Consider the following 16,504-nt stretch of genomic DNA (forward strand, 5'->3'; position numbering starts at 1 on the left):
AGTGAGGAAGGAGGGGGAGGAGGTGCTCCAGGCACCAGAGATTCCCCTGCAGCCCCTGGAGAAGAGCATGGTGGAGCAGATATCCACCTGTAGCCCACGGAAGACCCAGTGCTGGAGCAGTTGGATGCACCCGAAGGAGGCTGTGACCCCGTGGGAAGCCTGCACTGGAGCAAGCTCCTGGCAGGACCTGTGGCCCCGTGGAGAGAGGAGCCCACGCCAGAGCAGGTTTGCTGGCAGGACTTGTGACCCTGTGGGGGACCCACGCTGGTGCAGTCTGGTCCTGAAGGTCTGCACCCCATGGAAGGGACCCATGAAGAACTGCAGCCCAGCGGAAGGACTCATATTGCAGAAGTTGGTGGAGGACTGTCTCCCATGGGAGGGAATCCAGGCTGCAGCAAGGGAAGAGTGTGAGGTGTCCTTCCACTGGGGAGGAAGGAGCAGCAGAGACAATGTGTGATGACCTGACCACAACCCCCATTCCCTGTCCCCCTGTGCCGCTGAAGGGGCAGGAGATAGAGAAATTGGGAATGAAGTTGAGCCTGGGAAGCAGGAAGGGGTGGGTGGAGGTGTTTTTAAGATTTGGGTTTATTTCTCTTACTCTGATTTGATTGGTAATACATTAAATTAATTTTCTTGAGTCACATCTGTTTTGTCCATGACAGTAATTGGTGAGTGATCTCTCCCTGTCCTTATCTTGACCCACGAACCTATTGTTATATTTTCTCTCCCCTGTCCAGCTGAGGAGGGGAGTGACAGAGCAGCTTTGGTGGGCACCTGCCATCCAGCCTGGGTCAACCCACCACACTTGTTATTCTGCAGTCTGTTTTGCTTCATTTGAATAATTTTGTATTATTGCATTTCATTGGTTCCCATGTACACAGCAGTCAGATATACACTGAAATGGCACAGTTGTTTTTTTCTTGGCAACATTTCACCAAATACATGAAAAAAATAAAATAAAAATCTCACAGCATAGTACCTGACCCTGTAGCCTGCAAGCCAGCTTTCTCATCAAGATTTGCAGCAGCCAACTCTACTAGCATGTTGGTCTCACCACATAAGTTATTTCATTTTGTAAATGACCACTGAAAAGTTTGGACTGAATAACTAAACAAGATATCATTTGTTTGCCAATTGCCTCCCTGAAAACATTACAGTCATCAGTTAGAAAAAGAATAGTATATCCTCTTATTACTTACCAGCAGTCATTATTTTTAGCAAATAAGACCATCTACTGACTTAACGATGTTTATATTTGGGAGCCAAATTCTCTGCAGGGATGGAAGCAGAGAAACAATATTTGAACAGCTGCTGCCAGGAGGTTCTAAGCAGGCTGTGTTCTGACTGTTCCTCACATAGCACACACACACACAACGGCTACTGTTCAAAGTCATCACCCTTCTGGGAGAATGCTTTCGTACTTAAATTATGAAACCTGTATTTATGAAGACTGTATTCATGAAACCCCAATCTTGCAAACATTTTCTAAAGAGTACGCTGCTCAAGAACATGAGTAGCCTTTTGACTTCAAAGAAATTAATGCGACAAAGCACTCCAAGTCAAGTGTTTTACTGTTGTAGATAAGTATTTGAAAACTGTATTTAGAAGCACTAGGTCCCAAGGGCTTTTGGAAACGTGAGATTAGGGCTTCTGTGGTACAAGACCCATTTCACTGTCTTATACTTCCCCCACCCCCTGCATTTCTACTCACAAAAGACATACTTTGTCAGTTTAATCAACTTAGAAACCAACACAACATAGTTTCACTGAATTAATTAAAAGGTTTTCTAAAATGATTTACTGATATTGATGTAACTTTCACCCGTAGACAGTGTCTTACAGACTTGTTACTGATAGTATTTGTCAAACTATCAGGTGATTTTAGTTTCACAAAGGCAAACAGCAGAACAGAAGGGTCCTGGAGCACGTTACATTTGCCTTCAGAGCGTGTTAGCTTTGATACAGGGCTGCCCCCTCTCAGAGCTCAGTTCTTACAGAGCCTAAAAGTGACCCTGCTGTACACCACTGGCTACCCCCACGCCTACCTGAGCTGGTGGACCCAGTGCAAGTATCATGTGTGGGGACAGACCCACACTGGCAGAATTGAGACCCAGCTCCCACACACTATTCAGCTTCTTCAGCTGAGCATGCTGAACCAGGGAATCGGCTTCAGCGTTGCCTACAAGCTTTCATCGTAAAGAACGCTGCCTGAGTAGACACCTTGATGACAATAGCTGTCCTGTAACTATACAAAACAGGGCCACTTCTAAGATGCACCCTTCATTTTGCTTTTTTCCATAGTAGCCTTGCTGCACCTGCTTCTTCAGAAAACACACTTCTTTAGTTAGACATCTGGCTGACAGACAAAGCTGGTGCCCAGAACATATTATGCTTTCTAAGATATGGATGCAAGTGCTATAAACAGCTAAAATAGTGTGCTTTATGCCTGGTCCTCTGAAACAGATTTGTCCATCAATGAGAAGATTGAACTACCACATAGGCAGTCTTACTGCCATTAAATTTCCAGTTCCTTTCCATTTGAATTTTAGGTATGAACCGATGGATTAATCCTGCCACTTCCGGCACTATTCTCTAAGCCAGTTTTCTGAAATGCATAGGAGACCAATATCAGAGACAGACAAGGGGAAAAAGGAGTCTGACAGTGTGATAGACACCTAGTACCAACATGAAAGACAGGAACCCTGGGTTGCATCATGGAATCACAGAGTTATTAAGGCTGGCAGAGACCTTCCTATGGGGTCACCTAGTCCACACCACTGCCTAAAGCAGACTCAAATATATCAGAGTGCTGAGGGCTGTGTCCAGTCAAAGTATGAATATCAAGGAAGGTGACTCCACAGCCTCTCCAGGCTGCCTGTTCCAATGCTTGAGTACTCTCTTGATTATTTTTTTCCCCTAATATATAACTTTCCTTTTTACAGCTCATGTCTGTTACCTCTTGTCCTATCACCATGCACCTGTGAGAAGAGCTCCACTTCACTGTATCTTCCCATTAAATAGTTCTAGACAGCAATAACACCTCTTAGCCTTCTCTTCCTAAGACCAAATACAGCCTGTTCTGTCCTTCTCCCCATACATTGTGGGCTCTATAAACCCAAGTGTCTTGGTCACACCTTACTGGATTCACCCACACATCTACAAGGAGGCTGCGGTACCAAACTGCTGCACATTATAGTATCTCTTCCCCTGATTGAAAACCAATGTGCAAGGTGCAATTAGCACATCCATACACTGCCAGCCAGCTATGTCCTATGTGTTGGCTCCTACAGAAGATGAGTGGCAGTGGTTATAGGCAGCCAATGCAAAAGACATCAGGATCATGACAGAAGAACATGAGAATAAGGGGTGAAAAAGCACAAAGCTGATGTTTACAATATTAAAGTTCACAAAAACTCTTAATCTTTTTCCTTTAAAGGGAAAGTATTCCAAAGCAACTCAAGAGGCAGCCTTGCAATTTGCAGGCTCACTGTCTTCCCAGGACAATCTGTAACAAATTTGAATGATCAGGCTCCTACTTTGAAAATGCTCCTATAAAGCAGAGCATTATTATGAAAGTTGTCCAATAATCATTATTCTTTCTGGATACTCCTTCCAGATGTACACACATCAGGTCATTGTTAGTCTGTATATATTCTTGCACCTGCCACATTCCATTATAAAACTCAATACTTCAAGTTACTTGGTTGCTTAAAAATTAAATATCATGTTGCCACTAAGTTAATGCTCAATTCTTCACCTGGCATTGCTTGCTTTGACTAATGGATTATTAAAAAACTGCTCTTTGAACTGAAAGGTCAGAAGGACAGCATATGTATGTAAAAACAGGACATGACCATTACACTCTCATTCAGCCCTAGCATTGTAGTTATAGTATCCCAAAATTGACATTCGATGTTCATTTTAATATTAAAAATCATTATATGAAACACTGAGCTAAATGTGGCTCCTACATTAACTTGGGGAGAGGCAGGAGTTTATCATATGATTTGAGATGTGTAATCTTGATGTAGTACTTTTCTGAAATACAATTTCAACAGTCCATGAAAAAAAAATTCTAAACCTGAAAATGTATTAAGGAAAAATTGGGAAGTTGAACTGAAAGTGCATTAATTAGTCCACCTCAACTATTTAAAGTACAACATTATCATAAGCATTTTAATTTTAAAAACGTACTACACAATGACAAATTGGTAAGAAAACTCATATATACTCTCATCACTGAGATTTTTTTTTCAGAATTAGTATTTAATGGCATATTTCTTTCCCAATTTTTCCAATTTCAAAAACATTATAAATACACAACATTTCATCCATCATTGAAATTGCGACTTATCTTGCACATGGCAGAAACACTGAAATGCTTAATAGCATTTCAAGAAGCTGCAGTTGAAACTAAGAGGAATAGAAATCTACAGTTGATAAGGTATAATATCTGCCTCCCCCCCCCAAAAAAAAAAATCACAAAATTAATTTTAAGTCAAGTAGCAAAGATTGCCATTGATTAAGATAGTAAGATTTCAAGGCTGAGCAGATCAAGGCTAGGTCAGAAATTAAACATTTATCATACACACCTCAAAGTTTACTTTCTTCAAGTACTTAATATCCATAAATTCGTTGCAAGAAAAGTTGTATGTTGGTCTGTGGCAAGAGGAGACCTGCCACACATTGGCAGCAAGAGAGTGCCTCATGCCCTGGGGTTTCTTCTGAGTACAGTTTCCACAGAAAGAATTTTACTTTACTGAGTAACAGATTGTGTTAGTCACACTTAAAAGAAAAAAAAAAAAACCACCAACAACATAAAACCCCCAATTCCACACACACACATGTGCCATTACAGAGCACAGGAATGCTCCCCATATGAATAAACCTGGACTTTTCTATATTAATTGATGTCCCCATTCTGGATACTGTTTGCTTCCTAAACAGACTGGATCTATAGATTATTATTAAAAAAAACCCTAAAGATTTTCAGGCAAAACAAATACATTTCTTCCTTCTTCATACTAACACCACGATCTAGTGCAACAGGATTTTCTTGACAGTGTCTCTGGTTTACACAATGAATATGTTTTTAAATATGGACATCCAAAGTGAAGTAAGATGTATACAATCTAAGGTCTCCCAGGTGAAGTGAAGATTGCAAGAAAATCACCGCAAAGAGAAGACTTTTTATGAATGTATGGGTAAGTCTACCAAGCAGATCACTGTAATAGATTTAAAAAACCAAACCAAAACAAGATTAAAAAGATGGACAACAATCTCTACTGCTATAAACATCTATCCAGAATTAAGAAGGTTTATTATTTAATTTCTTATTCATATTATGTCATTATCATATATCATCCATCACCACAATAAAATTATTTATGTTATTCTTTCGCATATACTCCAAAATACTTAAATGTTCTATTACACAACAGGGCATTCAAACAAAGAACAATATCAAACCCAGAACAAACACATTTCAGGTAGCTCACATGGCGTTGTTAGATAATTTGGTCACTAGGTCACAGCAATGCAGAAAAATGGATCTTGGTTTTGAAAAAATCCACCACCAGTCACTATTAAAACCCAAACAAACAAAAAACCCCAATCAAATACCGGCCCCCGCATCAAACCCCGCAGATTTATACAATCCAGCTGAATGAGGGTCTTGAAGTCTAATTTGTCCTGTCATAATTCTGCCAGTAAATTGATTTCTATCAAATGAAGACTTCTTCATATATTCTAGTCTTATATTCAGCTATCAAGGTTTTAGTAGTCTATTTCTTTCTGTCAAATGCCCATCAAGAACACCTTTTAGTTTAAGATGGCAAAAGAAAGGCCATTTCTCGTTTCTTTCAAATATTCCCTCATTGTTCTCTAGCACCAATAAATGAGATTTGCACCAATATCTCAGATTCACTTCTGTCAAATAAGCCCTCAACTTGAATTGTGCTGAGTAGGTATAACTGCAGTGCTGCATAGTTACACAAGGTACCCAAATTGGGAGTACTCACTGAGAAACTCATGAAATGAGGTCTTTCTTTCCCGCTTCTGACAGACAGCGTTAGACCACATTGACTTTAAAAGTTGAAGACTATGATTCGAGAACACATTTTCAATTCAGAACTGAGTTGCCTTTGAGGTAAAACAAACAAACAAAAAAATCTTACTAGTCTTAAAGGGCAAATCAGTTGGATATTCCTATAAAACTTTTAAGACCTTTAAAGGAGATCTTATTTTAAGACATACAAATATACAGAGTGCTCTCAATGATGCTTCCCATAGCTTGAAACATAGCAGGTTTGTTTTGTTGTGGGTTTGTTGGGTTTTTTGAAATGGCAACTCCACAAATTTCTTTCCTTGCCTACAATTTTATAAGAGCTGGGTTTTTTTATCAGACCTGATTAGTAAAGTGAAGCTAAATCTCTTTTCTTCCCAGTTAGGCAGCTTTCATATTTAATTTATGTCTAAAGAAATTTTACTAACATAGAGGCCCTGGGATAAAAAAAAATTAATTTTATGGCTATAATAGAAAACGGGGGAATTGAAAAAGCCCCTCTAGAGTTCAGTCACAAAAAGGAAAGATTCAATTACTTTGAAAGTCTTTAGAACCACAAGACGGAAATATTGGAAATGATGAGCCAGACTGGAGGTCGTCATCAACTGTAATCCCAAATGGCATTTATTCCTTGGCTTGTATTATTATTCATTTAGAAACATAATGAACTGCAAGCCACTAAAAACACGAGGAGATAACTGCACTTAAGGAAAGTAAGCTGTCGCATAATTATTCATTAATTGAATAAAAGCACGTGTTAACCACAGTAATATTTTCATTGTCTGGCTAGTGTTCAGTGACAGAATCAAACTTGCAGGAAAATTATAGTTTCTGAATATGTCTATTTATGTAAGATCCCTAATGGCAAGATATTATTATAGGGCAAATATGCAAATAAGAGTGCTTAAAATACGTTTTAATTCTGTAAAGGTTAATAAATATATAGTACAATACTGTGATGATAACGTATTTAAAGTTAGCTGTACTTTCACAGAGTGAACCTGACTCACACCATTTTACACCACTATTGTTATACTATTTTAAGTCAATTACTCCGAACATATATGATACAAATATAAGCCACATGAAGTTGGTTATGTGCATATTCCTCCAAAATGTATATCTGGCATCACAATGAAAACCAAAAAATGAATTATTAACAGGCAGTCAAGTCTTTCAAATATTTATGTGAATTACTGCTACCATACAATCCAATGAAAGTGTGACAAAATGAATTAGAACCATTTTGAAAACAATCTTGTAGAAGGGACTGATTCATTTGAAGTGATTTGTAGTTGGACATTCAACCTACGTTGAAATTGAAATCAATTTATATTTTGGGGAGACTTCAGAACTCAGGATGATCATCTTTAACATTGCTTTGAATAAGACTCTCATACAAATTACTAATAGCAAAGTACTGATCATTCCTGTTTAAAACACTACTTTCTGTAACACTGAATTCTCTGTTTACTGTTGAAATACATTTGGCATTGCGCTGGTCTTGGCTGGGATAGAGTTAATTGTTTTCATAGTAGCTAGCATGGGGCTATGCTTTGGATTTGTGCTGAAAACAGTGTTGATAACACAGAGATGTTTGAGGTACTGCTGAGCAGTGCTTACACAGAGCCAAGGCCTTTGCTGCCTCTCACACCGCCCCACCAGAGAGCAGGCTGGGGGTGCACAAGGAGTTGGGAGGGGACACAGCTGGGACAGCTGACCCCAGCTGACCAAAGGGGTATTCCATACCATATGATGTCATGCTCAGTATATATGGGACTGGGGGAAGAGGAAGGAAGGTGGGGGACATTTGGAGTCCTGGGGTTTGCCTTCCTCAGTAACCGTTACGCATGATGGAGCCCTGCTGTCCCGGAGCTGGCTAAACACCTGCCTGCCCATAGGAAATGGTGAATGGATTCCTTGTTTTGCTTTGCTTGTGGGTGCAGCTTTTGCTTTACCTATTAAACTGTCTTTATCTCAACCTACGAGTTTTCTCACTTTCACTGTTCCGATTCTCTCCCCCATTCCAGCACAGGGGGTGAGTAAGCAAACAGCTGCGTGGTGCTTAGCTGCTGGCTGGGGTTAAACCACAACAGGCTCCTTAAAAAAGTCTCTTTACGTTTTATGGCTGTGTTTTTGGGTTTTTTTCAAAGTTAAAGTCTCCACTATCCTAAATGACCTATTATTTCTTTTCATGATCCTACTAGTTATATCCAAAATAATAATTCTTCTTTCTTACTTCAGATCCGTAAGTACGTGTGTGTGCAAACTGTGAAACTTAGCCCTAGTCACCTGAGGCTGTAATTATGCCTGACTGGTATAATACTGCAAAAAGTCCACAAATATATTAGTTAGCATGCAATATCTTAGTATACTAAGATAACAGACTTTTAACTACATGTGTAAAGATGACTATGATTTGATGCTAAATGATGTCTGAAAACTGAAAACTTATCAAGTAAGAATAATGTTGCTGTTTCATTTCTATGATCTACTGCTTAATGCTTGTAATCATCATATTTTGAACTTCATTGACAAATAAACTATCAATAAAATTGAATTCTCCTTATGTATAAAGCAGTTTTCTACTTCAAATACATAGAGAAAAAAGAATAATAACTCAGAGAACATCACAATATTATCAATTAATCCATCGTATTCTAGAAAATCTTTAAGGGATTACTCTAGGCTGTTTAATTAATCTATTAACAAGTAGTGACTTATCTGTTATAAACTGATTTCTCCCCTACACATTTAATGGATCTCACCATTGATCTGTCATTCTGCCCCCAAATGATTTTAAATTAAGTTCTTCACTGCACACTACTGCTTAGGACCCCTAGTATAGAATTTCAAGACCCCTAACCTAATGAAAGTGTCCTAGATTCACTAGACATAAGTCTCTGGATGAAGGAATGCTAATAAACTAGGAAAATAGTATATAAGGCAAAATATTTGATCCCATATCATGCTCTCTTCCTCTGATGACAGTGTTTGTAAAAAATTTTGTATAAGATAGCAGGCTTTGTCCACTACTGGTAGTTTTAAAAGTCTATGTGCTGCTTTAACTGAGGTGGCTGTAATTCATTGCTCTACTTACAAGAGCTCAGTACTAAGAACACGTTGGGTGGCAAATACTGCATCCTTTCTCATGCTCCACCGTAATCACTGAGCAGACAAAATAATCCATCTTCACTGAATACCATGCTTTTATTTTATTTTTTTTTAAGCATCTAATATGAACTATCAGGACAACTGAATAGGATTTCAGTTCTGCAATGTGCTGACCTATACCCCTGAGTTGCTGATCACTCTCAGAAGCCATGTATTCAAAGGGAACTGATGACGTCATATATTTTATATGGCACAACCTGACTTGGTTTTTAGACTAATTTTCAGATTAAATGCATCTACCTGCAGTATCTAAAAAGGTAAGAAATCTTCTTAAGTTTTGCAAGTTAAGTTTAAACTAAACTGGAAAAAAAACCCCGAAACAACATTGCAGTGGCACACTGTTGTTTTCACAAACCGATTCTGATCAAATTAATGTTCCCAATGCTAATTGCTAACAGACACTCATAAGATATTACTTCACTTTTCCTGTTATTCACTAGGTTGAGGAAGATTATTTTAATAGGTTTAACTTTATTATTATTTTATTAATTTTCATCTGTCTCTTATTTCCCTTAGTTAATTTACAAAATAGTTGTCACCTTTGCCTTTGTAATTATATAAATACTCTGAAGTTACACATATTATCTTAATTCTTAGGTAGTACGTCAGTCATTCCCACTCTTTCCAATATTACTCACTCCTGCTTCACAGAAAAATAGTTAAGGATAGCTACGCTCAAATAGCAGAAAAGTGATTTTAACTCGATAGATGTGCTGCTGATCAGAAATAAAACTAATGAAAACCTAATATTATATTAGTTATACATTAACCTTGTATGTAACCTATACATACAATATGGCCAAATTTCCCAAGGTTTCAGCACGGAGCTCAGAAGCATGAACTATGGGATACTACATCCTTCTTCTTAATAATTTATACTCAACGTTCATTTTCTTGGGAATAAACTGGTAAATTGGTAAACATTATGAGTTTCTGACTAACATTTTCATTTAAAGTTTCTACATGTCTCCTTAAAATCTCTCCATAATCTCATTGCCTACCTTTTTTTTTCTCCTTAACATCAAGCTTTCCTTAACTGTGCCCTATTGCCACTAGTTACACAGAACAGTCTCCCCCTCATGTTTCCGATGACCATAGTCTCCCCCAATCAATCAATTCTTTCCCTATCTATACATGAGTTCAAAAGGTAATTAGGGTAAGTAGAAGGCAAAAACACTATCAATGCCTAGTAAACAAAAGTGCAGCTTCAAACTCTGACTCAGAAAAATCCTAAGCTGCAGGGAAAGACTGAGGAATAATATATCACTGAATGTCTGCCTTGTTCTCACATCCTTCCAAAGTGACGTTCAGCTGCAGTCTATCCTGAAAACAGAAAACCCTCTCAGAAAGGGGCAGAACTGACAACATAACTATAGTGGATTAAGAGACTAAAAAAAGGGACTACAATGGGATATTGGGAAGAGTACTCTCAAAGTGCTCACTAACTTCTGAAGATACTATCAAACTTTACTAGACACAAAACACTTGCAAATTTGGGCTAGTGTTATGTTCTCAAAATATTTTCCATTAGCTCTTGTAAGACAGCCAAACAAGGAAGACAGTATGAATATACTTATTTTATCAAGACATTACATACGTGGCCTATGTCATCATTCTCAGTCAAATCATAAATTCATAGAAGCAAGAACTGAACCTTCCAGGTAGGTTAAGAACATAGAAATGTTTGTCTTCATATCCAACCCCTTTGTGTTGGTTTTGCGTGGCAAGGTTTTGGTAGTGGGGGGGGGGCTACAGGGGTGGCTTCTGTGAGAAGCTGCTAGAAGCTTCCCTTGTGTCTGATAGAGCCAATGCCAGCCGGCTCCAAGACGGACCCACTGCTGGCCAAGGCCAAGCCAATCAGCACCTCTGTGATAACATATTTAAGAAAGAGAAAAAACAGTTAGAGAGAGCTTTTGCAGCCAGAGAGAGGAGTGAGAAGATGTAAGGAACTCTGCAGGCACCAAGGTCAGTGCAGAAGGAGGGGCAGGAGGTGCTCCAGGCGCCAGAGCAGAGATCCCCCTGCAGCCCGTGGTGAAGACCATGGTGAAGCAGGCTGTCCCCCTGCAGCCCATGGAGGGAGGATGAGGGGGTGTAGAGATTCCACCTGCAGCCTGTGAGGACCCCATGCTGGAGCAGGTGGAGGCACCTGAAGGAGGCTGTGGCCCCGTGGGAAGCCCACGCTGGAGCAAGCTCCTGGCAGGACCTGTGGCCCCGTGGAGAGAGGAGCCCACGCCGGAGCAGGTTTGCTGACAGGACTTGTGACCCCGTGGGGGACCCACGCTGGAGCAGTTTGCTCCTGAAGGTCTGCACCCCATGGGAGAGACCCACGCTGGAGCAGTTCGTGAAGGACTGTAGCCTGTGGGAAGGACTTGCATTGGAGAAGGCCGTGAAGGACTGTCTCCCATGAGAGGGACCCCACCCTGGAGCAGGGGAACAATGAGTCCTCCCCCTGAGGATGAAGAAGTGGCAGAAACACCCTGTGATGAACTGACCATAACCCCCACTCCCCATCCCCCTGTGCCGCTGAGGGGGGCGGAGGTTGAAGCCGGGAGTGAAGTTGAGCCTGGGAAGATGGGAGGGGTGGGGGGAGGTGTTTTAAGATTTGGTTTTATTTCTCATTCCTCTACTCTGTTTTGCTTACTAATAAATTAGATGAATTCCCTCTCTCAGTTCAGTGTGTTTTGCTCGTGACGATAATTAGAGAATGATCTCTCCCTGTCCTTATCTCGACCCATAAGTTTTTTTTTTCATTGTACTTTTTCTCCCCTGTCTAATGAAGGAGGGGAGTGATAGAGCAGCTCTGGTGGGCACCTGGCCCCTAGCCAGGGTCAACCCACCACACCCTTCTCTTTTCATCTGTTGCTTATTAAAAGAGAACAAACACGCCTTGGAAGAGGTTACCCAGAGAGGTTGTGGAAACTCCATTCTTGAAGATTATCAAGACCTGATTGGACTCAAGATCTGAACAACGTAGTCTGAATTGACTGACAACTGTATTTTGACTAGGAGTTTGGACTACATGACCTTCTCAGGCCCCTTCCAATCTGAATTATCCTACAATTTTATGAAACAGGTACTTCACAGAAAATGTGTCTCAAGTGCCTTTATTTTCTCTTTTCAAGATTTGTAACATAATCTTAAAAAAAACCCAAAAAACCATCAACCCACTCAGTATCACTAGTTATTGTTTGCATTATTATATTGCCAAGGAGGTGAGTCACAGGTATGTCTTATTCTTTAAGTTTATAGATAATTTTAAACATATTAATAATTTTAAATTATTAATGCAAATTATTAATGTACATGATAAACACAATTTCTAAGAGGAAAAAAGCAAGCTCTGCCATTAAATTATTTTTCAGATCACCATTGAAAAATTTATAAATCCCTTTGTTCTGATGCCGTACAAAGTATGCTTTAAAACATTTTAAATCCAGAAGACCAGCAAAAGCCAATCCACAGCGTGTTGGTTTTGGCTGGGTTAATTTTCTTCATAGTAGCTAGCTGTGTTTTGGATTTGTGCTAGAAACAGTGTTGATAACACAAGGTTGTTTCAGTTCCTGCTGAGCAGTGCTTACACAGAGGGAAAGCCTTTTCTGCTTCTCACATCACCCCACCAGCGAGTAGGCTGGGGGTGCACAAGGAGCTGGGAGGGGGCACAGCCGGGACAGCTGACCCCAGCTGACCAAAGGGATATTCCATACCATATGTCGTCATGCTCAGGGAGGAAGGGAGGAACATTCGGAGTGATGGTGTTTGCTCTTCCCAAGTAACTGTTATGCATGACCGAGCCCTGCTTTCCTGGAGATGCCTGAACATCTGCCTGCTGATTTGAAGTGGTGAATGAATTCCTTGTTTTGCTTTCCTGGAATGCACGGATTTTGCTTTACCTATTAAACTGTCTTTATCTCAAGCCACGAGTTTTCTCACTTTCACTTGTCCGATTCTCTCCCCCATCCCACCACGGGGGACTGAGTGATTGGCTGCAGTCTGCTTAGTTGCCAGCTTGGGTTAAACCACGACACATAGTTACCCTCTGTAGTTGAATAAAGCATTACAAACCTAAAACAGCAAACCCAAACCTCAATTATTATGTGGTACATCAAAAGACTCATTCATAAGTGTTTTTGCTTTCAGATCTGAAATACTTTTAGCTTTTCTTTCAAAGGTTAAGTTAAAAGAGAAGAAAAAAGGAAAAAATAAAAAAAATTCTCATTTTGCCACTTACTTTAAGGTTGAAAACCAGAGACAGACAGTAAATTAATAGTGAAAAGAAAAAAAAAAAGCATGCCCAGGACAGAGCAACAAAGCAACAAAATTATCCTGTTTAACAGCACGTTACCCTAAAGTAAAACATGTGTTAAGAAAAACAAGAACAGATAAAGTGCTAGTGCTATTTTATCAGATATGCTCTATTGAAATTGAGGATGGAAATCTCTGTTATAATTCAGTGTTCAATTCTGCAGGTCAAGAATCTTATTAAACTCCCTTAGTGGTCATTTCTTCTCCCCTCTCCCACCAAATCTCCAAACTATGGATACAAAACTCTTTCCAGAACTCTGCAAATTAGAGGACATTTCTCCAAATTGCTCTAAAAGGATTTTAAATAGCTTTTATTAGTACACAGAAAATTTATCAAAGAAAACAACTACTGTAACACAAAGAGTACTGTGATTTTCCATCAGGCAATATAATTTTCTGCATTTTTATCATATGAACTATTTCAATTTGTAAATATAAAGACAAAATGAGCAACAGATAGTAATTTTAGAGAGGATTGCAACATGCTGGAATCCTTCAAAAAAAGACCAAAGTGGCTTTAAAAGTTTTAATATCACATTTAAGAGGACAACTACAAAAATGTTCAAGCATTTTTTTTGGCAAACATATGATGGCAGAAGGAAACTTTGTCAGCCCTATCAGACAATTTGGCCAGTATCTTCTTAAGAGTGCATGTTAGTCATTTATGTAAAAAAAGAATCTTGAATGAAAATCATCTATCAATGCACAGTGAATACACTCCAAAAATCTACATCGGTATTTACAATGATCACAAAACTAAATTATTATTTGCAAATGAAGTTTTAACTATTCAGAATAGTTCAAAACTCTTAAAATCTCTTTTTTCCCCCTTTTTTAACTCTTAAATCTATGCTACATTATTTTCTATATATAACATTGAGACTGTCAGAAATTATATCCCAGCATTAAATCCTGTGGTATATATTCTTGTTCTTAGTAAGTTAGAAGGGACAAGCAACTGTGCTATGAATTAAAGTCTTTTCTATCTGAAACAATCTGACTAACTCTCAATTCAATGCCTGTTAGATGAAGTATCGACACCACAAAAGCAACCACACATCTGGGTTAAATGGTACACTCAGAGCTGTAGTTTTCTAAAGAGAGCTCTACAGGTGCATCTCAGGTACGCAAAGGAGTTGAAATTGTTAGCAAAAGAGAAGCAGAGAATCAGAAGATAAAAGACTAGAGAATTGGGATCCAGGAAGAAGAGCAATACAGGGTCATCAATATGGCAGAAATTAATAAGGAGAGACAGACAACGTGTGTGAGAGGAAGACTGAAAAGTCATCTATCAATTGCAAATATTGCAGTGGGGAAGGTGGAAAGATACTAGAAAACATTCAAGAAACAGGGAGGAGGGAAAAAGGAGAAAGTAAGCGTTAAACCAAAAGAAAGCAAAAGTAAGGGACAACAAAAGGACAACTGCTTAAGAAAATTCAGGGGGAATATGCTGACACAAAAAGTAAAGCAGGTAACATCTACTGATGTCTAAGGTCATTAAGAGCTACAGTTAGCTTTAAACATTTCTCTGCTTACTCTGAGTATGGGTGGAAGGCTGTCCCAGAAGTAGTGCTTGTCTGTTGCAACAGGAATGTTTCTGTCCTATAGCACAATCAATGAAAATCAATTGGCTGATAATTGCTTTGCATCAAATTGAATTATGGAGGACTACATGGCTCAAAGGGTTGGAAATGAGATGTGGAGCCTTTCACCTCTAGGTCACTGCTACAAACACAATGCCAGTCAATAAAGACTAAGAGTTGTTACTGTTGTGTTAGTGAAAAAAAAGTATTTTAAGCTCTACTAAAACACACCTTTACTGCTTCATAACCTTAGACCTTTGTTTTGCCAATCTCTGAACAAAGCTGGATGAAGTTCCCAATACTTCTCATGTAACCTTTGTGCTGCCTGTGATTACAATCTACATAATTATTTTTCAAGAATACTGTTCTTATCCTTTCAATAGATTACAATCCAAACATTCGGATTACTTTTGAAATCAGTTTCAAAAATTAGAGGCTGCAAGTAAGATGTAAAGTATATATCAAGACGTCAAAATATGTATAGTATTTCTTCTTTTAGGCAGGATCATAAATACTCAAAAACACAGATTTTTTTGAGCATTTTCTTTGATTCTCACACACACACGCCCCCCAAACCCATCACCAAACCAAAACACCACTAAGTTGTGCTTCTCTGTTGAAGTATAAAATCAAAAGAGAGATAATACAACTTTTTGAAGACACTAACTGATAATAAGTGCAGTTTTTTGTTGATCAGTGACTAGGGTTTGTTTTCATTTCCACTTAATTTATGCATGTGCTCCTGTTTGCTAGTTTATTCATGGTTTGAACAGATCTTCTGACTGAATTATAATACTAGCTGAAAAATGAAAATGTATTTGGATAGCTTTCATGTGGTAGACTAACCTTTGCTGTCCAATAATGCATTGCTTTAAGTCAAGAAAGTTTAAAACGACATGCTCCCATACATTATATACTATCACCACTGCAAAGTCAATACTGACTCTGTTATGGCTGATGGGGGCTACAGACGAGAATTTGGTGTTGTAAGGTTAACCCATGTAGGCAGCTAAGCCCCATACAGCTGCTAATTCCTCTCCAGCAGGATGGGGAAGAGAATCAGAAGAGCAAAATTTATAAGACTCATAGGTTGAGATACAGTTTAGTAAGTAAAAACACCCAAACAAACCCCAAAACCCAAAGGAAAAACAAAACCGAGTCATGCAAAAAACCCTCACAAATGGTCACCACCAGCCAGTCGATGCCCGGAGTCCCTGAGCAAAGGCAACCCTGGCCTAAAATAATTGTAATAGTAGCATGAGTCAGTAACCTCTAATACAGAAGTAATCAGGAAAAATTGATAATTATCTCCACAGAAGAAAATATATATTGATGGAGGCAACCGAAATAAAGCCTATTATAAAGTTTCTCTTCAGCTTGT

At 39.0% G+C, this 16,504-nt stretch overlaps 1 protein-coding gene across 2 annotated transcripts in view; it reads right to left on the reverse strand.

The window, feature by feature from the left end:
• PRKN (parkin RBR E3 ubiquitin protein ligase) overlaps positions 1–16,504 on the reverse strand; it is a 767,705-nt gene that overhangs the window by 715,307 nt on the left and 35,894 nt on the right. The gene's annotated exons all lie outside the window — the stretch shown is intronic.

This window comes from Balearica regulorum, chromosome 3, assembly GCF_011004875.1.
Source record: "Balearica regulorum gibbericeps isolate bBalReg1 chromosome 3, bBalReg1.pri, whole genome shotgun sequence".
Lineage (NCBI taxonomy): Eukaryota > Metazoa > Chordata > Aves > Gruiformes > Gruidae > Balearica > Balearica regulorum.